The sequence below is a fragment of the Sminthopsis crassicaudata genome, chromosome 6 (assembly GCF_048593235.1).
Source record: "Sminthopsis crassicaudata isolate SCR6 chromosome 6, ASM4859323v1, whole genome shotgun sequence".
In the NCBI taxonomy this organism is placed as follows: domain Eukaryota; kingdom Metazoa; phylum Chordata; class Mammalia; order Dasyuromorphia; family Dasyuridae; genus Sminthopsis; species Sminthopsis crassicaudata.
In genome coordinates this window covers 167681361-167705445 of record NC_133622.1, presented here as the reverse complement: position 1 = coordinate 167705445, position 24085 = coordinate 167681361, and the positions used below count along the sequence as shown (strand labels likewise).

The 24085-nt window shown below is 35.3% G+C and overlaps 1 long non-coding RNA gene across 2 annotated transcripts; it reads right to left on the bottom strand.

Moving 5' to 3' along the window:
* Positions 1-1057: 1057 nt before the first annotated feature.
* On the bottom strand, positions 1058-23543 carry LOC141546801 (uncharacterized). Of its 2 annotated transcripts, none has more exons than XR_012483422.1 (3): positions 23458-23543; positions 2425-2533; positions 1058-1412 (listed from the first exon to the last, which is right to left on the bottom strand). It is a non-coding gene; the product is annotated as an uncharacterized LOC141546801 (long non-coding RNA). The 2 variants fall into 2 exon arrangements; XR_012483423.1 differs by lacking the exon at positions 23458-23543 and adding an exon at positions 3429-3546.
* Between the last annotated feature and the right edge of the window lie 542 nt (positions 23544-24085).

Genomic DNA, 24085 nt, shown 5'->3' with positions numbered 1-24085 from the left:
ATTTTTGCTGCATTGGTTGGATTTGGGGGGGGGTGAGGGTGAGGAAGACTTGTTCTCAGTTATTTCACCGGAAAAGGAAAGTTCCATTTAAAAAAAAAAAGCCAGTCCAGGATGTTCACTCCTGGGTCAGAGATGAGGTCTGACCTAAACCCCAAGCTATGATGTGATGAGCATAGTGAAGCATCCCCTCCCCTGTGTCCTTTCCTTGTCTCCTTCCTTCTGCCCTAATTTCTTCTGTCTTTTCTTCTGCTTGGATCAGGACAGAGCTAGGAAAGTCAGGTCAGCCAGAGGCTCTATTGTCCCAGAGTGGCTAAATATCCATTCTTCTTGAAGCCCTGCCAAATCAAACCGGGCTTTGAAGCACTGGGCTGTGGGCAAGGAAACATGAATATTTATGAGTTCAATTTGATGAAAACTTGCTTTACACACACACACACACACACACACACACACACACACACACACACACACACACACACACACACTTTTTTTTTTAAGTATCTTTGCAGCCAAAATGAGAAGTCAAAACCTATGACCTCATGACTCTATGATTTGAGAATTCTTATGAATCTATAGGGAAATAGTGAGTGTAAAATATAAAAGTGTGTAAACCCCAAATGAAAGGTGATCTGAAGGGTCTCCTTATCCCATGAGGGAAAAAATACATCTTCAATTCTTTGCTCAAATGAGAAGTTTTCAATCCTGGTGAAAGAAGAAAAAGGAGACAAATAATAGACTCCCTCTCTTTTTTGCTTTCCCATGCTAAAGAATTAAGCCTTAATAAACTTGTCATTGACCTTCAGAAAATGTAACCTTCCTAAATTTAGAGGTTAGCCCCACTAAATAAGCACCAGTAATAATATTTCACTGTGAGAATTGAATTATAAGGAAAACCGAGTGCCACAGAATTGATGCTTTTGAATTGTGATGCTGGAGAAGCCTTTTGAGAGTCCCTTGCATAGCAAGGAGATCAAATTAGTCAATCCTTAAAGAAATTAATTCAGGCTATTCACTGGAAGGTCAAATACAGAAGCTGAAGTTTAAATACTTTGGCCACATAATGAGAAGACAAAAATTTATTGGAAAAGACTAAAAACAAAAGGAAAAGGGGACAGCAGAAGATAAGACTGATAAATATTATCATGAAAACAATGAATATGAATTTGGATGGACTTCAAGAGATACTGAAAGACAGAAGGGCCAGGTATGCTATGGTGCTTGAGATCATGAAGAATCAGGCCAGATTAACTCAGCAATAACAATACTAGTATGGCAACATGGAATCCAGTGACCTCCAATAAAACCTTTGTAAAACTTGTCTTCTCCATTAAGTAGAACTTTCATCAGAAAGGAGACTGGTGAAACTGGTGTCTTGCAAATCATTGCATCTTCCTGAGCCTCAGTTTCTCCATCTGTAAAATTAATAGGTTACACTGGCTTATATATTTGGTTATTGTCCTTTTTTTTCCAAAGTGGACGAAAATGACATCATTATATTAGAATCAAGATATAGAGTCAAGATACTGTGGCCAATCAAAGTAATAAGCATGAATTCTTTAAATTTGCACATCTGACATTTCTTTTGAGCTAGTTCAATTCTGTTTTGCTCATAGAGCACAACTCCTGCTCTGATAAGGACATTCTGAGATGGGCAGTCTTGTGCCAAAGTCTCTGATATCATCCAATTAAAAGTTAAAAGAGACCTTGAAAGTGTCCTTGTATGGTTTTTCTGACCACTATGTGAGTGTTTCTCATAAAATAATCTTTTTGGCAAGCGTACATTTGGCATTCAAACAATGTGACTAACCCATCAGACTTGTATCTCTACAGAAGAATTTGAATGTTTAGCAGTTAATTTGAGAAAGGACCTTGTGTCCGGTACCTTATCCTGCCAGGTGATCTCCAGAATCTTCCTGAGACAACTCAAATGGAAACAATTCAGTTTTCTGGCATGCAGCTGATATATTGTCCAAGTTTCACAGGCATATAGGAATCAAGTCAGCATAACAGTTCTGTAGACTTTCAGTTTGATAGTCTAATACCTCTTCTCTCCCACACTTTCCTTCAGAGTCTCCCAAACATTAAAATAGCTCAGGCAATGTGTGTGTCGACGTGTACATCTATGAAAAATATATTGCCAAGATAAGTGAACTTATCCACAGCATTCAAAACTTCTCCATTAGTTATAATTGATGATTCCACATATGAATGGCATGGTATTGGTTGATGGAGCACCTGTGTTTTCTTGATGTTAATTATAAGGCCAAAATTAGTACAAATAGCAGAGAATTGATCCATATTTTGTTGCATCTCAACTTTGGGGACTACATGGAGTTCCCAATCATCTGCAAACAAAAAAATCATGCTCCAAATCTCCCTCCACTTTAGTTTTGGCTTGAAATCTTTCCAAGTTGAAGAACTTACAATTTGTGTAGTAGTAGACCTTCATCTGGAAAGTGATCATCTACCTGACAGCCAGTGCAGCTTCAGGAAAGGCCATCGAATGGTCAATAGGATGTGTGCTGCCGGACAACTGCAGAAGAAATGCCAAAAGCAGAAAAGAAGTCTGTACATAAAGGTTATAAATGTAAACAAGGCCTTTAATACTGTCAGTCACAAGGACTTATGAAAAATCATGTCAAAATGTTGTTGTCCAGAGAAGTTTATCAATATTATAAGTCAATTTCAGGGCTGCATACTTGACTACGTTCTGGACAATGCTCTCATGCTTTCCTAATCACCAATGGAGTAAAACTTTATACAGTGATCAATAAGTCAAAGAGAATTTATTAAGGACTACCTCTACTAGGCTGCCAGGAATATTTTTTAAAAGGCAATTAACAATACCTGCTATCAAAGAACAGACATACTAATGGAATAAGGTATATGGTATGGTAAAAAAGGTATATAGAAAAAAGAAAGAAAATAAGGGCAAGGGGAAGCCTAGAAAGGCTCCTGCAGATGGTGATATTTGAACTTACTCTAGAAGGAAGCCAACGAGAGCATTCTGGGCATGATGAATAGGTCAATGTAAAGGTGTATAGATAGGAAATGCCCTTGTGGGCAAGGGACAACAAGTAAATCTATATACCTGGACCATAAAGGATATGGAGAAGACTAACAAGTAGGGAACCTGGAATGGTAAGGAGTGTCTACTTCTTTTTATTTTTTATTTTTGATCCTGGAGGTAACAGGGAGTTTATTGAATTTATTGAGTAATGAATATGACATGATCAGATCTACACTTTAGGAAAATCACTGTGAGGAGTATGAATTGGAGGATGAAAAGGAGGCAAAACCTTGAGGAAGGGTGGAAGGTTCTGATTGTGAGCTTTGCCCTGCTTAGAATTCCTTATCACAAGTTCAATGTTCATCTTTATGCAGATAATTCCCAAATCTACACATGCAGCCCCAGTCTCTCTCCTTACCTTCAATCTACTGGGAATCTCCATCCGGATGTCTTGCAAGCATCTCAAACTCAATCTGTCTTTAAAAAGGATTCATTTGAGGGCATCTAGGTAGTACAGTGGATAGAGCTCCAGCCCTGGAGTCAGGAGGACTTGAGTTCAAACCTGATCTCAGACACTTAACACTTCCTAGCTGTGTGACCTTGGGCAAGTCACTTAACCCCAATTGCCTCAGCAAAAAATAAAAATGAAAAGGATTCCTTTCTCTTTCCTCCAAAGTTCATCCTAAACTTCCCTATTTCTGTTGTGGAAACCATCATCCATCCAGTAACCCGGTTCCCAACCTCAAAACAACCACCATTTCATAGTCCCTCAACCCACAAATCTAACAAGTGGCTAAGCCTTGGAAATGTCTCTCTCTTCCCTCCACCTCTCTCCACCTACATCTCACCACACTGGTTCAGTTCCTCATCACCTTCACCTAAACCATTGAAATAGCTCCTAATGAACCTGCCATCTCCAAGTCCCTCCAATCCATCTCCCATCCAGTTGCCAAAGTGACTTTCCTAATGCATAGGTCTGGCCATTGAATGCCTTGCTCATGAAATTGCCATTCTCCTCTAGGATAAAAATTGAGGCTTCTCTGTTTGGCATTTAAAGTCTTTTACAACCTGGCTGCAGGCTATCTTTCAAAGCTTATTATGTGTTATTCTTTTTCATTCATTCCAAAAATCCAGCCAACTAATTTTCCTGATATTCATCACATACAACCTTCCTATACCATCATCCCTTTCCTGGGCCATCCTGACCCTTTCCTAAGCCATCCTCCTCCATGTCTGGAGTTCACTCCTTCTTCACCTGCAGCATTTAACGATCCCCACTCTCCTGGAACATCCCTATGCAGGCAAAAGATTTCTCTTTGGGAGGCACAAATCGGGGCTCTGGAAACTGGTGGAGATTCTATCCAAAACACAATAGAAAATACCCAGTTATTCATGTACAGGTTTCATTTTTTTTAGTACCATTGTGATTTTGAAGCAATTTTCTAATTGACACTCTCTCAATTTGATCTCCTGATTCTTAGCTGAGGACTTGTCCCAAAGGCCCCTCCTAGGCTAAATTCCAGAGTGATGTTCATATCCAAATCTCTCTCTACTTTGCTTTTGATGGTTCCGACTTATCTCATGACCCCATGAATCTGGCGTTCTTAGCCAGGTGTATCAGCCCTCCACACTAACTCCTCCCTGTGTCAGGCACCCTTCATTTAAGTACCCAAATAAAGTTCTCTGGGCATAATAGAAGCATTTGGGTGAATAAAGTGCAGCTCTCAGAATCAGGAAAATCTGAATTCTAATTCTGCCTCAGACACTCCCTGGTTGGAAAATTCTGGGCCGGAGACTTAAGCAAGTACATAGCAGAGTACCTAGCACATGGAGGGGCTATATAAATATTTATTCCTTTCTTCTTCCCTTCCTCACCTAACTTCTCTGCACTTCAGTTTCCACATCTGCAAAATTAGGATAGTAAAATGCTAACCATAATTTATTTATATAACTATATGTGTTAATATAATGAATTAAATAAATAAGTAAATAAATTAAGTAAAAGATATCTTTTATAAGAAAGTAGGGCATAAGTCTCCAGAACACACTTTTGAAAACCACTCATCTAATCTATATTAAGAGCTTGGCAAATCTGAAACCACTATTAGTCAATCAATTAGTTGGAATTTATTAAACATCTACTATGTATGCTGGTATGCTAGGTGCTAGGGATGCAAAGTGAAAAATGTAATGTCAAGGGATTTTAATTCCATGGATGCAAACAACTTCCATACCTGTAATTACATAAGATGTACTTTGAGAGAGGAAGCACCACTATCTGAAGAGTTGTAGAAGAACCTCTTACTAAAGGCTGGAAGGAACCTAGGGATTCTACAGGATGGAAAGCAGGAGAGAGAGAATAGTCCAGGTATGCGGGATAATGTCCAAAGGCATGGAGCCAGGAGGTGGACATCACAAGCAGGGAGACAAGCTGGTTTGCCTAGAATGGAGAGTGGGTGACTACTTGTTGATGGATTGCCTAACTACCTGCCTGAGTAAGCTCCAGGAAAACAGGAATTGATGATCGAAGTCGAAGATAATTTTGAGACAGCAAACCTTGGTGACTGAAAAAATGATGGTGCCTTCCCCAGAAGGAGGGAAATTTGGAGAAGAGGTGTAGCAAAAGAGTGAATTTAATGAATTCTGTTTTAGATATGTTGAGTTTGAAATTATTATAGGACATGTAGTGGAAATGTCCATTAGACAGTTTGACTGGAGCTCAGGAGAGAGATCAGGACTGGATATATAAACCAGGGAATAAGTTAGATCATTGATTGAGAGCTGGGAAAGATCTTAGAGACCACGGGAATCTAATACACCTCATTTGACATGTGGGGAAACTGAGGCATGGAAAGGGGTTTGGCCAGAGCCATACAGGTGACTGAGGCAGATTTCAAATCTGTCTTTCTGATTCCACGTTTAATGTCCTAACCATTATACAAATGCCTCTCAAGTTATGTGTTATGTGAATCCAATCATATGCAACTATGTAAATGTTGGATTTATCATTATTATTATAATGAAATGAATACAAATGAAAACAATAAATGAAAATGGCCGAGTGTGGTGTTCAAACATGCCCAACAATCTGAATTGGGTACATATCATGCTTTCTCACCAAGTGGTGAATAAGACTGTAGCAAAATCTATATAATAAAGAGTCCAAGGTGCTCTGTACCCAAGAGGTCACAATCATGAGGGCACCAGGGCAAATAGAGGAAGCTAACAAAATTACCCAGAGTAACTAGTTTCACCTTGTAGGTTAGTTTAAACAAGACATAACTATCAGAAGGGTCAATGATTCATCAGATTCAGCCATGAGTTTTCTAATTATGGTGATTCAGAACAGCCATTTCTAATGAAAATTTTATCACTCCTTTGGCAGTTGAGCTCTGAGTGAAATGAATGTACGTCTCACAAAATCAAATTCTAAGACATTGTAAAAATGGATAGTTTTTCAATTTCCCAGAACTTGAGTTTGGTGGTTTATTTTAATCAGGGCATCAATCCGTCAAACACCTTTGGAATATGTTAATCCCACCTTCAGTTTTTTAACAATATACACTTTTCATAAAATGACTGCTTCTGGGCAAATGTAAAAACTTTATGCACCATATAAAAGTGAATTATTATTACTTTACACTAATAAAGCCTCTTACAGAACACTTGTCTTAAGTACAAAAGCACATATCTAAAACATGCAATATCTTCACAATAAAAACATCTTAGCTTAGCCAAAAGGGGCCAATTGAAAAATCCCTTCCCAGTGGGAATCCATTTTTTAAAACATACATAGCTTTCAACACCACCTCCATTCGTCAGTGACTCTTTAAAATGTTGGGCACCTGGACTCTCTGCACCAGAGGGCAGATTGCCTCCTTTTGTCACAGTCACAAACTCTAAGAATTTTCTAAGCCTTGTAATGTCACCAACATTTGAGCAGGGAAAGAACCAACAAGCATACTTACTTAGTATTTTGTTTGTAAGTTAAACCCCTTCTATGTGGGGCTCCTAGAAGCTCCACTTACAATCTTGATTTAGTTAGGATCCATCATCTATTCAAATTGATAGCTTCAAGCCCCCATTCCCTTTCTATTTTTTTTTTCCTTTTTTATTAATATGGTTTAGGCTCTGGGCTCACTAACCCAACTCATACTCAAACAACAAGATTGGACTCCAGCAAGAAGCTGAATATTGCTCTCCTCAGAATTATGGGAGTAATCCTAAAGGGTTGGAGATGCCTTAGTGTGTTTCTCCTGCTATGAATCCAATAGTTACTATATTGCCAGTATCAATTAACCACTTAATATCAATTAGCTTTTACAAAGAAATATTTTTGCTATAAAGTGATAGCAAGAGCTGAAGTGCAAATGCTCAGTCCCTGGGAACAGTGGAATGAGGGGGAGATCATTCTTGCCTCTGAGAGTTCTTTTCTTCCTTAAAGAAGACCTTACTAAGCTCTCTCACTTTTGGATGTGAAATGGCTGATAAATAACATATCTCAGCTGGACGGGTACAGATGTGTTCATTTACTTCTGACCCTGAGCTGGATCAAGCAGACGTTTCTTCAGGGTTGGTTCCTGACCAAACTCAGCCACTGTTGTCACCAGTTTGGGTTGCTAAGAGAATTTTTAATGGCTCTTCTGACCTTTTGAAACTTACAAAGTCAAAATCCAGTCTATTCTGTCTCATTCACCTAAGACATGGAAAGAATAAAATCAAAGAACATGGCAGCCAAGTGAGAAAAGGCTTTTGAGAGCCTATTCAGAGACTATTCAGACTATTTCAGAGGCTATTCAGAGACCTACAGTAATTTTTGCCTAACTCACCATCAGACAGAGAAAGAAAGAGAGAGAGAGACAAAGACAGATAGACAGACAGAGACACTCCAGGCTTTTTCATGAATACTCAGTTCCAGCTAAGCAGTCAATTGAGACTTGTCATCACCCCTACAGTATAGGGTCTTCTGTTGTTTACAAATGGGGAGGATACATCTTCTTCCATCATACAGTGTTGGAAGCAAACTTGACAAGTCTCCTTGTAGAACGGTACCAGGCAGAAAATGTGTTACACATTCCAAAGCCTCCTACATTAAATTGTTATAAAACTGACAAACGTGAACATTTTTCTGTACAAAGAATAGAAAAAGAGGATTGCATTTGAAGCTTTGAATCTTCACTACATATAGTTGGCTATTGGTTTGGGGTTGTTTTTTGTTATTGTTTGGGGGGAGCAAGAGTTGGTCTATTTGAAATTTAACTTGATGGTTCTAATATTACCCTATTATTTTATGTCCCCTTTATTATTTTAATGACTCATTGATGCGCCTTTCTTTCTAAGCTTTTCTATCACTACACCCTTTCCTCTCAGCTATCTCTCTCCATCGAAAGAAGTAAAAGTCCTTAATAATATAGTCACACAAAATAAACCTTCATGTTTATCATCATCTTATATCAAATAAGCTCAAATGATAAGCTCAAAATGAATAAATGATTTAGCTACAAAGGGTAATAACAAGCAAATTAATGGAACATGGAAGAAATTAAATGTCATATCTAAGATTATGGAAAAATTAATGGCTGAATAAGAGATAATAAAGATTCACAAGAGATAAATAATTTTGATTACATAAAATTTAAAAGCTTTTACACAAACAAAACTAATGCAACAGAATGTGGAGGGATGGATATTTGCAATGTCACTCTGATAAAGATCTCATTTCTAATATATTTAGTGAACTAAGTCAAATATACAAGAAAAAGCATCCTTCCCCACTTGATAAATGGTCAAAGGCTATGAACAGGAAGTTTTCAGAGGAAGAATTCCAGGCTATCAATGGCTATATGAAAAAAATTCTCTAAATCAGAGGAATCAAATACAGAGCAATCTTGAGGGATTAACATTAAAAATGTGGTTCCTACCTGATTTTGATGTTTTAATTATACACATGTGCACACACACACACACACACAATGTGATTTTCTAAAGCACTATGCAGCTCACAGGAATCTCTCTATATGGTTTAATGGCTCCTGTTTCTATTTGAGTTTGACACCATTGCTCTAAATCACTAATAATTAAATAAATGTCAATTAAAACAATTGAAGTACATCTATCAGATTAGCTAAGATGACAAAAAAAGGAAGAAGACAGATGCAGGAGGAGTTGTAGAAAAACAAGTACTTTGATGCACGATTAGTGGAGCTGTGAATTGGTCCAACCATTCTGGAAATCAATCAAAAAGCATAATACTGTACATACCTTTTACTCAGCACAACTAAGGCCATATGCCAAAAGATCAAAGGATAATGAAAAGGACCCATATGTACAAAAATATTTATAATAACTCTTTTAGTGGAAGCAAAGAATTAGAAACTGAGGAGTTTTCTATCAATTGGGGGATAGCTAAACAAGTCAAAGCATATGAATATAATGGAATATTATTACGCTGTAAGAAATTATGAAGAGGATGGTTTTAGAAAAATCTGGGAAGACAAATAAATTGATACAGAGTGAAGGAAGTAGAACTAGGAGAACAATCTATGCAATAATAGTAATATTGTCAATATTAAATAATAGTAATATTTGAAAGACTTAGTAACTGTGATTAACACAATGCCCAACCATAATACCAACAGATAGATCCATAATGAAAGATATGATTTACTTCCAGATAGAAAACTGATGGATTCAGAGAACATATAAAAGCATATTTTTCTCCTTTTCTTTTTTTTTGACATGACCAATTTTGAAACTCGTTTTGCATGACTGTATACATATATATGTATGAATGTATAGAGATGCTTAGAAAGAAAAGAACATCAATAAGTCATTAAAAATAATAAAGAGGACACAAATAATAAGTACCATTGGAACCTTCCATTTAAATTTCAAATAGATGTATGTATATATATGTATTATATAATGCATGTATGTATTATAAAAACTACCTGCTCCTATTTTTCAATCACAGCTATTGAGGAATGACATTTTTTATCAGTTTTCTATATATCTGGGATATCATATATTTATCAAATAACTTCACTGCAAAGATTTCCCCTAATTGACTTTTTCCCTTCTGATCCTAACTACATTGATGTTGTTTATCCAAAAACTTATTTTTATGTAATCAAAAATATCCATGTTATCTCCTTCAATCCTCTATTTCTTGTTGGATCAGGAATTCTTCCCTCAATCCAAGGTGTCTTCTTTTTCCTTGCTTCCCTGATCTTTGGATGATATAACCTTCTATAACATACCATGAGCTCATTTGGAGCTTATTGTAGTATATGGTATGAAATATTGCTCTAAATCTAATTTCTCAAGCTCTCATTTCCAATGAATTTCACAGGATCAAGCCAAATGACACATCTTCAAAAATAATAACTTAATTAGAAAGAATTGCAAAGTAAATTAAAATTTGTCTTAGTCATTTGTAGCATTTAATATGGTTATTAATAACTTGTCTTTCTCCTTTTAATTAAGAAGAATAGTTAAGTAAATTACAAGGAAATTGACAAAAGGAGCACAACCTTCAGTGGGTTCCCCCAGGAACAGTGGGAGAGGAAATTTTTCCCTTATAGGGAAATAGCTTGTATTTTAAGGTTTACAAACTAACACTCCAGAGGATGCATCCCAGCTAGGTAACCTGTCACAACAGGTCCATCAGCTCATCCTCCTAACAGCACATCGTGTCTAGCTGCTTATCCGCCATGCCTCCAAATCCATCACTTTATAAGCTGGGCTAATTGTCTGCTGAGCTGCTGCTGCCATCTGCTGGAAAACTTTCTCACCTGCTAGGGTTCTTTATCAAAGGGATTATTATCATTCCATTGAGAGTTCACCAATCCTAAAGCAAGGTTTGGAGGTTTACAAATCATTTTATATATTCTTTGTTTTGACCCTTACCAATAATCCTGCCAGGTAGGTGCTATTATTCCCATTTCACAGATGAAAACACTGAGCCACAGAAAGGAAAGGAAAGAGTCAAACCTAACACTATATCCCAACTTTGCCATTCCAGCAATTTCGTTAATCAGGTCCATAGCAGCATCCAATTATAGGAAAACACGTTTCTTCTTTTCTTATTTCTTTTTTCCTTCCTTTTTTCTTTATTTATTTTTCTTTAATTCAATTATTTTTTCTTCCTTTTTTTCTTTTACTAACCTGGTTCCCCCTTTGTAAGAACACCTCTGGAACCCACCTGATATTTCAATTAGAGAGTTTGATATCTTTCAGTCTCCATCATTCTCCCAGCAGCTGTCACCAGGATCATAACAATCTTCCTGGAATTATGCTTAATGATGGAAAGGTAGCACTTTGCCCTTTCCAGTAACTACATCTAGGTACTATCCTCTTAACACTTGGGAGGAAAGACCATAGGATTTAAATTAAAAGGTTCTTTAGGAATCATCTAGTTCAGCCTTTCTTTCTTCCTACCAATTTTACAAATGAGAAAACTGAGCCTGTGAGAGATGAAATAATCTGTCCACAATAGTAAGTATTTTTGGTGGTAATCTGTCATGGGTAGTGAGTGGTTTTCATTATAAACAAATATATAAAATGGTCTTTTACCTAATGAAAATTAAAACAAAGTACAAAACTTTCCAAGAAAACTATGAAACACCATAAGTGCATCTTATTGTATTTTAGGATTGTGGGTTACATATTATGTTGAGTATTAATAGCTCAGATTATTTTGCTTAGATTTTTTTTCTCCCCAAAGAATTTGTCCCTTGAAGTCCTTCTTCAGAATTAGCTTTCAAATGTCACATCTGGAAAAAAAGGGAGGAATGTAAAGCTAGGGAGAATTCCTAGCAAAACAACTCAATGTGCATAATTAGCTGTCATCTGTCTTTTCTCTGGGACCTATACTGACTAATAATTTGTAAGTGGATGTCTTTTACTGATAGAAATACTCTCCTTAATCTCTCAGTAATCCAATTTGGAAGCAATCTTATTTCATTGTAATTAAGGACATATTAACAAGGGTACAAACATGTCCAGCACTTCTTCATGTTGGTATGGAGGTGTTGCTAGGCTCCTTAAAATTGTGGCAGTAAAGCATAAGCTTAGGGGGTAAAGGGTCCCAAAGGCTCAAACAAATTGAGTGCAAGCCCAGAGACATTCTTCCTATCTAAATCAGCTTCCCAAGAAACAACCCAGATAAGTTTGTAAGGGAAGCTCTTCTCCAGGGATCACAAACTGGTGAATTTTCAGTCACAAAGACCAACGACTATTTGTTAGAGGACATGTGATCCAAGACAATGGAAGGAATTCTCAGACTGATGAAATCACAGTTGTATGATTCATCATGAAGATGAATGAGGTCAACCCAATCTCTACCATTCACTAACAGTGTCATCTTAGATAAGTCACCTCAATTTTGGGTCACGTTTCCTCACCAGAGGTCCGGTGTATTCTATAAGGTGGTTCTCTAATTCTCTTAGGATTGCAGTTTTCCTCTTTAACACAGAAACTCTTAACTGTTTTTAACACAAGAAAATGAGGAAGCTGGAGTAAAGAAGCTGATATCTATGTAATATTTTAGCATTGGCCAAGTATTAAGCATGGAATCCCTCACCTGAGTCTCATAACAACTCCATGAGAAAGGTGTTAGGCAATATTAGTTTCATTTTACAATAGTGCAGATACATAGAACATAAGCAAATAATTACAAAGTGCAAGAAAAAATGCAAATCTAGCAGGAACTAAAACTATTGGTCTATATTCTCTAGCAAGCTTGTATGATCATTATTATTCATGCAAACAAACAGCAAAACAATGTATTACTAAACAGAAAAAAATTACATTTACATGCATAACAGCAGTACAAAAATCTCAAAGCAAGTAAATTAAAGTTCACTCGTATTCAATGGTCATTGGAACTATTAAAAACAATATTTTTATTGTCATATCAAACAGCTTTTTTAGAGGATGGGTTGCACAATGCATTTTATATGAACCAAGTGCCTCATGTGATTGTTTGTCTTATATACTCTTATAAAAACCCTCATGAAAATTTCCAGAAATCTCTAAAACCAAGGTTCTCAAAGTGTGATGGAGAAAAGAAAGATAGAATTTGCAACTCAAAACTTTTAAAAATTCTAATTGTTTTAACATGTAATTGAAGAAAAAAAATATGGGAGAAAAGTATTACAGGAGTTCCTGAGTTCCTGAGATCATTTCAGGATGTCTGTGAAGTTAAAACTATTTTTATAATAATCCTAAGGGATTTTTTATTTCAGTAAAATCAAAATATATACATAGCTGAGTAAACACATAAATAGATATGTGTGTGTGTGTGTGTGTGTGTATATATATATATATATATATATATATATATATATATATATATACACACACACACACGTACCTGTATGGGTGTGTGTGTGTGTGTGTGTGTGTGTGTGTGTGTGTGTGTGTGTAAATAAATAGATATTAGTAGATAGCCAAACACACTAGACAGATAGATGGATGATGGATAGATACATAGATAGAATATACAATCGCTCACACACCACTCTTGGGAGTATTCAATAATTTTTAAGAAATATAAAAAGAGTCCTGAGACCAAAAAAGTTTGAAGAGCACTATTCTAAAAATTATTTCATTTTGGAGGGTTTTTACATTAAACTTATGACTTAGGGAGAGAGATTGTTGATCAAACAAAAAAGGGAAATAAGTCAAAGTTATATTTTATGATGTCAAATCTTAACAGAATTATAGCTTCAAGGACTTCTAAGTGAAAAGAAAGATATAACAAATCACAAAGATTTCAAATAATAGTACTTTTATGAGAATAAACTAACTCCTACTTTATCTCACACATAAAAACGTTAAAGTCTTCTGATATCATCTGCATTCGGGCTATTTTGTTTTGATTACCAGCAAGCTGCATTTAAAACTTAGAGGTCTGGTAAGTTTCACGTTAAACATTATACATTCCTTAACTTCACTTGTAAATTTAGGTTGCCAATATTATACTTCCACACAAATAATAAAATAGAAACATTCAGTAATTAATATGTATTTCAATATATGTTGATATATGTTGATATCATTATCAACATGACATGAGACATTCATTCCCCAAGTGAGCAGAGATGTTGCCATCCCCTACATTCACATCTACTTCTCCTATTTCCCCTGCAGCATCCTACCTCAGCTGAAGATAGATCACATGAATGTAGCTCTTTTGTTGTCCACTGAGCTTTCTGTATTTCAGATGGTTGATAGTATGAGGAGATGATAGGATGGTATGGGTCTATATTCCTTAAACTGAGCTTAATGAAAGCATATACTTACTCCTGAAGAAGTAGCAGGTTATGGGAGGGCAGTTCGAAATATGAAAAATTCCCAACAAGAGTCATCATAGTCAAAAGGTGCCCTTTACTGACATGAAAAGGCTCATAGCCAAAAATCAAAAGTGATTTATTTAGCAGCCAGCTATGAGTGAAGAGGACTTTCTAAAGATCAAAGAGAAGGGGAAGTAAGGGCAGGATCTAGAGAATTAGGGAAGAGTTGGGTCCTACTGGAAAACAAACTCACACACATGTTATGTCTAAGTGAGCAACTGCATGATGTGACAGTTAACTATGCCTTAGATACGATAATAAGAAATCTGACCTTCCTTTATATGTGTTATATGGTTATATGGGAACAGGATGGGCTCGTTTAAAGTTCACATTATTCTTGAATGGAAACCAGACAGACTAGTTAAAGTTTACATCATTCCTGTGCTACATCACTGCTGTAAATAGGGCCCCCAAAATGGTGGTCAATAGTGCCAAATGCAGTGGAAAGGGCAAGAAGTATGAGGACTGAGAAAAGAACATTTAATTTGGCGATTTGATTGACTACCAACTATGGGAGGAACAGAATCCATTGATTAATGATACTGGAAGTCGACTTGTAAAAAGTTGAGAGGTAAAAAGAGAGGGAACGTGTACAGACAATATTTTCCCCCTGAGGAGTGTGTCTAAGAGAAGAGAGATATACCGGACTGACTGGAGAATATATGGTGGTAGAGTTTAATGGAGATTTTTTTAACTATGGAATGGACTAGGAAATGTTTAAAGGCAATGGTGCAAGGGAAAAAAAACAAGTAAAATAAGGTTGGAGGCCAGAGGTTCCTAACATGGCAGCCTTACGCCTGGCTGCCAAGGATCTCTGTCCACTGGAATCCTATTTCCGGTGCCCCTTTGTCTCTACCTTCACCTTTTACTAACTAGACTTTAACTTTACTTCCAAACCCCATAATAAGCCTTTTTATCAATCTAGAAAAAAAAAAAAAGATAAGATTGGAGATTAGAGAGGGAAGGAATGATGGAGAAAGAAATCCATTGAAAGTATCATTTACATCTCTTAATCTCTCAGTATTCCTCTCAGAGGAAGCTCTTTAAAATCTAAATTGCAGGAAAGGTATTGAACTGCATTTGCAGAGAATTTGTTTGTTTGGGATCAAAGAAATCATAGATCCAATCCCTATCACTATTCTCTTTAACAATAAATAAATAAACAGCATCTTAAGATTGAAAGACCAGTCCCTCTGCATTGTTTTAAATTTAATTTTTGAAAATTAATGCTTATGACAAATATCAAAGGAATGCAAACATATGAATATTTTACATATTTGCTTGTAATAATTATAGTCATAAATGAACCTATTCAGTGAACTAAGAGAACTATAAGAGTCAGAAAAAAACAGAATTTTTAGCATTAAAAAAAAATAGAATTTTCTTTATGATCTTTTACTAATCATTCTAGTGACTTTGATTACTGGATAACCTCCATGAATTTCAGCCCTGCAAAAAATGAAAGTGGGAATTTTCTAATTTTTTCCCCAAGGATAAGAAGCAGCAACATGAAGAACAAAAAATGTATTTGAACAGAACAATGACTGCCCTCCAGTGTTTTAAACCAGAAATTAAAGGAAACCAAAATAATCCTTTTCATGGTTTTGTCTTTAAAATTCTGTTTCCATATGTTTTGTCTCCCCATTATGTGAGTCCTTTTGTGTTTTACACAAAGTAGATGCTTATTAAATGCCTTAGTCATTCATTAATTCATCCTATGTATTTTAAAGATAAAGTCATTGTGAGCAAAGTGAAATAAGCATATGTAAGACATTTACAATCTTACAGAAAAGATTGTAAAACAGCAGTGTACAGTGGGAAAAGTTCAGCCTCTGAAGGCAAAGATCCTTTGTCCGATTCCCACTTTAGTATGAACTGTTTATAAAACTTCAGGCAAATCACTTCATTCCTAAAAGTTTACTCTCCCTCATCTGCAAACATTAAAGCTGAAACTAAATCAACGGTTTATAACCTGGGGTCCACTGATGGATTTCAGGGGATATGAAAACTTGGATGAGGAAAAATTACCCTTTTATTTTCACTAACCTTCATAACCTCTGGTTTCTCTATAATCTTATAAATTTTATTTTATGCATTTAAAAATATTATTCTGAGAAGAGCGTCCAAGGACTTCAGCAAAGATTTACAAAGGCAAAAAAAAAAAAACTAAGAATCATTGGCCTAGATAATCTCTAGATTTCCCTTCTTACTCTAGAGATACTTCTTAGAGAATATAACCAGAAAATAGTAGCATTATTCATTTTTCTTTAAAATATGTAACCACAGGGCAGCTAGGTGGCACAGTAGATAGAGCAGGAGGGTCTGAGTTCAAATATGATCTCAGACACTCAATACTTCCTAGCTGTGTGACCCTGGATAAGTCATTTAATCCCAATTACCTCCACAAAAAAATAAAATATGTAACTATGTATATTTGTGTATAACAGAAAACAGTAGAATTATTCTCTTTTCCTTATATGTGCATATGTGCAGTGAATAATTCAATTGTTTTCTGATTATATTTTGGTTATATACCTATGTAAATATATACACATACATTCTTTTATACATATAAGCTGGAAGTTAATTGCTTAAATTACCTCATATTATTAAAATCTTATCACAATAACATTATAAAAAACTTGAAACAAAAAGTTCAATGGTATGAATCATATTTTTATTGTATACTACCAATATGTCTACTATATTTTATTATGCTAATAACATTTTCAGCTAATTTTTAATGAAGGTTTCTATAAGAAAGTTCAACATAAATATTAGATTTCTTCAAGTGCTAAGGAAAGAAATAATAAACATAGTTAGATACTAAATATTCTGGTTTAACAACACAGAATCACTACTGGGCCCTGAGGAGCTAGAGTGTTAATCCTCTTCCTTTAAAGGGGCCTATAGCTCACTTGAATTAGTTCTATAAAGTCTGCCTTTTTCCCCCATTATAGAGTAAGTTATGGAAGAATCATTTAAAGCTTGAATTAGGCTTAAAAGGGACAACAGAAAAGTACTCAATGAAGAAAATACATCAGGCTTAAGACAGCTATTTATTTCTTCCACATACAAAAAACTACCTAAAACACAAAAGATATGCAAGCACATATTGACAAACATGAAACTGCAATTTATAGCTACTATAATATTCTTCCAAGAGGTTAATACTTAAAAACATTAAAACCTGAGATGTTTTGTGAGAGTTCTGAGTCAACATTTCACCTTAGCTGTGCACTGTCTGAATATAAAGCCCAAGACCAGTGAATCCATTTCTGGGGAGCTGATCAAGAGTTTTGAGGTAGAAAAGGCACCCAATAGAAATGGCAATCTGCTCTGATAGAGGGAATAATTACTTTGAGGAGTTGACAAGTTGATTGAAATATTGAAGTACATGTGTACCAGCATCTTCAATTAATATAAACATGGGATGCTAAATTACATGAATATGTTGTTCATATACAAAAACCTCCCAGGAGACACAACCTCAGACCAACACACAGACTAAATTGTAGTGATAGATCTTTCTCCTACTTTTCACTTAGCCAGAAAGGTCATATTCCACAACAGCTCTGGTACCAAGAATTGAATGAATTGGGGAAGGAATATCTGCCTCTTCTTTCATGCTTTTTTCTCATCAGGTTGAAATTCGAGGATTTTTTTAATTTGTCCTATTTTATTTGTCATTTTAAATTTGGGGTAAAAATAGTTCCATCCCCATTAGACCTGGATGCTCAAGCCATGGCTACTTTGGGAGCAGGATTCCAGTCCAGAAATGTAACTGGCTAACCCAGAGCCTAGGCGTATTTTGTTCATTGAATATTTTTCTATTGTTCCTTTTATGGAAACTGTAGATATAAGCCTAATTCTCTAGAGAACTGAGACTAAAACCCAAGGGAAAATGGAGAAAGGACTTTGGACTTTGAACTTGAAGGGATTGTGTTATTTAGAAACTGAACTAAACTGTGAAGGAGTCTAATCTCTTCTTCTCTCCAGAAAATGAGGGGGAGATTATGTCCCACCACCAAGGCTGGGAGAGGGTTATTTGTTTATTGTCTTTCCTTTGAAGTAAATATTTCTTTGAAAAAGATAAATGGTCAAATAGAATTGGATGTAGAGAATCCTTTAAAATCGAAGGAATACCATCAAAAGGGACTGGAACAAAGTGCGGAGTGTCTAGGTCACAGAACCCTGGAAAATTTGTCAAATATAAAATATTTCACAAATATAACATATATAAAAATACACTGTTAGGCAGTGGAGACCAAGGTGGTCAAAGAGTTCAAGGCCAAGAACAGGTGACAAAATTTGGCCCCAAAGGAGAGATATAAGAAGATTCAGAGAAGAAAATCTGCACATTCAAAAAGTTTATAATTTTGTTTACAATCAGGAACAATCTGAACATTATAAAAATGAAATCAAATTGATTTGTTTTGTTTCCATGACATTGTTTCTACATTTATTTTCTTATAAAACCGTTTTATCAATTCACATACATATACATAGAGATCCTAGATATATGGATAGATAAATTATATAAATAAGTGGGCAGTTCGTGATAGTGAGAAAAAAGTTGATTGATAGATGAATAGATAAATATGAAGAAACTGGGATTTCCCTTAGGATGGGAACTCCCTCCACTAATGCAGATTACAATCCCATCTATGATCTAGTAGTTTAATCCTATAAACTACTGGTAATTATATGACTTGCTTTAAGGCACACTCTTCCTAACTTGCAGTCCATCATAATAGCCATTTGGCCATATATTTTATATGTTTATAAAGAATTGAACCCAAGACTTTCTCAACTTTGTCTTGCATTCTATACATCAAACTATATACTACATTGCACATGTAGTCAGACAGACCTAGATTCACAAATTTCCTTTAACACATACGAGTTGTGTGACCCTGTGAAATAATTCTGCCTCTCAGAGATCCAGGTAAATCTCTAAGACTATAATTTACAAATAAGTTGCCAATCCCTCTATTTATATTCAAAGCATACATTACATATAAGTATGTACATGTTTAAGAAAAAATAATCTAGGGAACAAAAACTTCAGATAAATATAAAGGACAGAGATTTTTAAATCTCTATCTATTTCTTTTGAAGATTGTTAATGGTCCTGTTTTGGAATAGCTGGAGTAAAGAAGAAAAAATCTGAATCAGGATCAAAGCATCAACAATTCTAAACAGGTGAATCAAAATTGTGCATCATATTTAACACCAGGTGGCGATCTTTTGCTTCATAAAAAAGGTCTAAAATTAGAAAAAATATCTTTTCTGACCCCATTTCAGACTGGTTATTTCATAGTTTTTGTTACTTTTAGTAAATTCCAATGATATGTCTTCATTCCACGTGAGATACAACATAAAAATCTCATCTTTTTCTACATGATGCTATAAAAGATTAGTTGCAAAATCACTTAACTTTATTTGCCTCAGTTTCCTCATCTGTAAAATGAGCTGGAAAAGGAAATGGCAAAACACTCCGGTATTTTTTCCAGGAAAATCCCAAATGGGGTCACACATTGTCAGAAACAACTGAAGACAACTTAATAACAACAACAGCAAACTACCAAAATGCAGGAAAATAATTTAAAATGTTTTCTTTAAAACTTCTATAAAATCTTAATTAAACTCCATGAGAACAGAAACTGTCTTTTGCCTTTCCTTGTATAGTGTGGCCATTTGACTGACAAAGGAAAGGAATAATCATTTCAACAAAAGTAAAACTCCAATTTAGTATATTAAAACTGGAAGTTTTGGGGTTTGTTCAAATTTGTCTCTGCTATACAAAAGGATTTAATGGGAGGAAAGCTCTATATATACATTGGGAGATGATCCTAATTTTTTTTAAAAAAACAAAAATATTTATATATGCTTTCTCAAAATGGAAATTTATTATTACATATTTTGAATCCTCCCTGATATATTGCTAGGCACATGACAATATTTTTTGTTTATTTACCTTTAATCTTTCCTTTTATATTTTGTTTTTTCTTATTTTTATTTAATTTTAAATAAATATTTAGGGGAAAAAAGCAAAAATACCAGTTATTACCTGGATTTATTTTATGGGGACAGAAGTGCACCCATTGAACAATGAGTCTAATATTAAAAGGCCATAAATCAAAGCTATAATTTATATAACTAAAGAGGTTTCAAACAGCTTTGTTAGATTTTTATCTTAGTTGTGGCAAAGTGGAAAGACTATTGGTCTAGAATTAGGAGGACTTAAGTTTAAATGCAGCCTCAGACACATAGTTGTATTATCCTGGGCAAGTCACTTAACTTCCACTTACCTCAGTTTCCTCATGTCTAACATAGTAAGTTCTATAAAGGCATATTTCATTTTGCTGCACTTCATAGATGCTGATTTTTTTTTTAAATTAAAGCTTGTGGAATCCTTGGGTTAAGTCTATCATCAGTGCCATTTTTCCAACAGCATGTGCTCACATCTTGTATCTGTGTCATATTTCAAACTTCTTCATTTTTATTTTTATTATATTTGTTATAGTGATCTATGATCTGTGATCTTTGATGTTATTATTGTAATTTTATTTAAAACTACATCCATATAAGAGGGAAAATTTAATTGATAAATGTCTGTTTTCTGATTGGTCCTTTCTTTTCTCTCCCTATTGCCTGAGGCTTCCCTATTCCCCAATACAAAAAAAAAATATATTGAAGAATATTATATAAAATCACTTGATACAGCAGCAGCAGGATTTGAGGGGTTTGGCACAATTTTGAGGGAAATTTTACTGTGAGTAAAATGAAACAGAGAAATCTTTATAAAATAAAAGGTCAATGCAGAAAAATCCATTATTGTCTTATTTTAAGAAATTGTGACAGCTACCCCAACCTTCAGCAACCACCACCTTTATCAGTCAGCAGCCATCAACATCAAGGCAAGATCTTCTACCAAGAAAAAGATTACCACTTGCCAAAGATGATGGTTAGCATTTTTTAAGTAATAAAGTATTTTTAATTAAGCAATATACATTGAGAGTTTTTTTAGACATAATACTATTATACTTTCAATAGACTGCAATATAAATATAACTTTTATATGCACTGAGAAGCTAAAAAATCCATGTGATTCGCCTTATTGCAATGGTCTGCAATCAAACTTGCAATGTCACCTTTCGGTTGTTGCCCTTGTTGTTATTCTAGCTTTTTTTTCTGTTCCTGATCACTTACAAATTTTAATTTGATTTCTGTCTTCACTTAAGTCATTGATAAAAATGTTAAATAGGACCAAGCAAAGGATATAGCCCAGTGACCTGCCCCCAAAGACTTCTATTCCGTTTGAATATTGATCAATTTGTTTTCAGTTGCCTAGAAAGGCTACACAGACTTTCTGTAAGTTAGAGTTAAAATATAAACTCAAATGTTATGATTCAAAATCCACTGTTCTTTTCACTACTCCAAGATGCTTCCCTGATGTTTCCTAGATTTAAATTCATGTTTTTGCTCTGATGTACAAGAATATTTAACTTTTCCTCACCTCGGTTCCTTACATGTAAAATGAGGATAATAACACCTCCCTCATTGAGTTAATGTGGTGATCAGATTAAATATGTGAGACAATATTTTGAAAAGAAATTTAAAAAGCACAAGCAGAATGTTTAAAAATATTGTTGATAGAGTAAATGTAGGCAAAGGTCAAAGCTATATTTGTTTGATGACACAAGGGTCTACTTAGAAACTCCAAAAAATTAGCAATGAAGCTAATTTAGATAATTGCTTCTATGAAGCAATGAAAAAATAAATTTCTACATAGCAGTAGCAAACCCCCAAAAGAAAGGGAAATCCTCAATTAAAATAATTACAAAATGAATAAAATATCTGAGTCAATATACCAAGGCACTCTCAAAACACAAAAATATAGTTACAAAAATTCTTTAAAGAAAGAATAATTTAAATTATGTGGATAATTTAAATTATTTGCTCATAACTGAGCCATGACAATATAATAAAATGAAGGTGTTACATAAATTAATATAGATTTAGTGACTATGCTAATTAAGCTAATAAAAGTACTTTCTATGCCTAAGATATCTATCATATATGTCTAAATTTTATATTTTAGGCTTTTTTTTTTTGCTAAGGCAATTAGGGTTAAATGTCTTGTCCAGAATCACACAGCCAGTAAGTGTTAAGTGTCTGAGATCAAATTTGAACTCAGGTCCTCCTGACTTCAGGGCTGGTGCTCTTATCCACTGAACCACTTAGCTGCCCCCTAGTTTAGGCAAAATTAAATGAAATTTATTTGGAAGATTATAAGGAATAAAATTTCAAGGAAAAACATCTCCCAAGGTAGACTGTCACTTTTGATTAGATACCATGATGAAGTTTTTCCTTATGTGGTAAGGGATGTGGGAGGGAAGGAAGGAAAGATAATTGATCAAGGAACCTCTCAGGTTTATTGTGAGTATCAAATGAGATAATATTTGTAAAGCATTGTGCCTTACACATAGTGAGCACATAATAAATACTTATGCCCTTTCTTCCTTCCTTTAGTTTCCTCTTTCCTTTCTTCCATTCTTTTTCCTTCAATCTTTCATTACTTCCTTTACTCTCCCTTTTTTTCCATCTATTATTTAATCTTAATTTCTTCCTTCTCTTCTTCCTTCTTCCTCCATAGAAGGCTAGCTCCTTTTCAATTGTCAGAGATAACTCTCTCTCTCTCTTTGAGAGAGTTCCTCTGTTCTCTTTTTTTTTTTTCCCTGAGGCTGGGGTTAAGTGACTTGCCCAGGGTCACACAGCTAGGAAGTGTTAAGTGTCTGAGATCAGATTTGAACTCGGGTCCTCCTGAATTCAGGGCTGGTGCTCTATCCACTGTGCCACCTAGCTGCCCCGAGTTCCTCCGTTCCCAGCTGGATCTTTACAGACTGTTTTGAATTTAGAGCTAGCTGCCTGGTTTAATTAAGGCCACCAGGAGTATGGCTTCAGACAGTTATTGTCTAGCCCCCCTAAAAGTTCAACACCCTGATGTTTAGAGTCTGACCCTAAACAAGCTCAGAATAATAATGCTCAAAGTCTAAAAGGGTCAGAACCTTAACTCTTGCTTACCTTCATTTCCTGGGGGGAACTTAATTAGTCAAGTCTCTCCTGTCCATTCCCAACCCAAACAAACTTATATTATCCCTAAATTGACAACATCTGTGACTTCCTCCAGTTTTTCCTAGCTCCTCCTTCCAGGTGCAAACAGAACAAGTTTTATCCCCTATATTTAAATATAGCTATCATGTTCCCTACAAGTTTTCTCTTCTCCAGACTAACCTTGCCCTCTCCTTTAACCAATTCTCCCTATGATCATGTCCTTTGACATTCTACTTGATTCTTGGATACCAGCTTTTCTTTGTCTTTCCTAAATGTGATTCCCATTCCTGAACCCAGTACTCTAGCTACAGACAGGCGAGAGAGCGTACTTCCAGATTTATCACCTCTATTATTGTACATGACTCTCTTCATGTACCTGAGGACAGCATTACCATTTGGGGGGGGGGGAACTATATATCCTAGTGTCAGCTACTACATGCAGCTAAGTGACCAATGGATAGAGTTCTGTGGAGTTTAGAAAGCTTGAAAACCTCAGTTCAAATTCAGCCTTGGGCACTTATTAGCTGGGTGACCTTGAGAATGTTATTATCCCAGTTGTTTCCTTAGCTATAAAATAAGGGGGCTTGTACCTGATGGC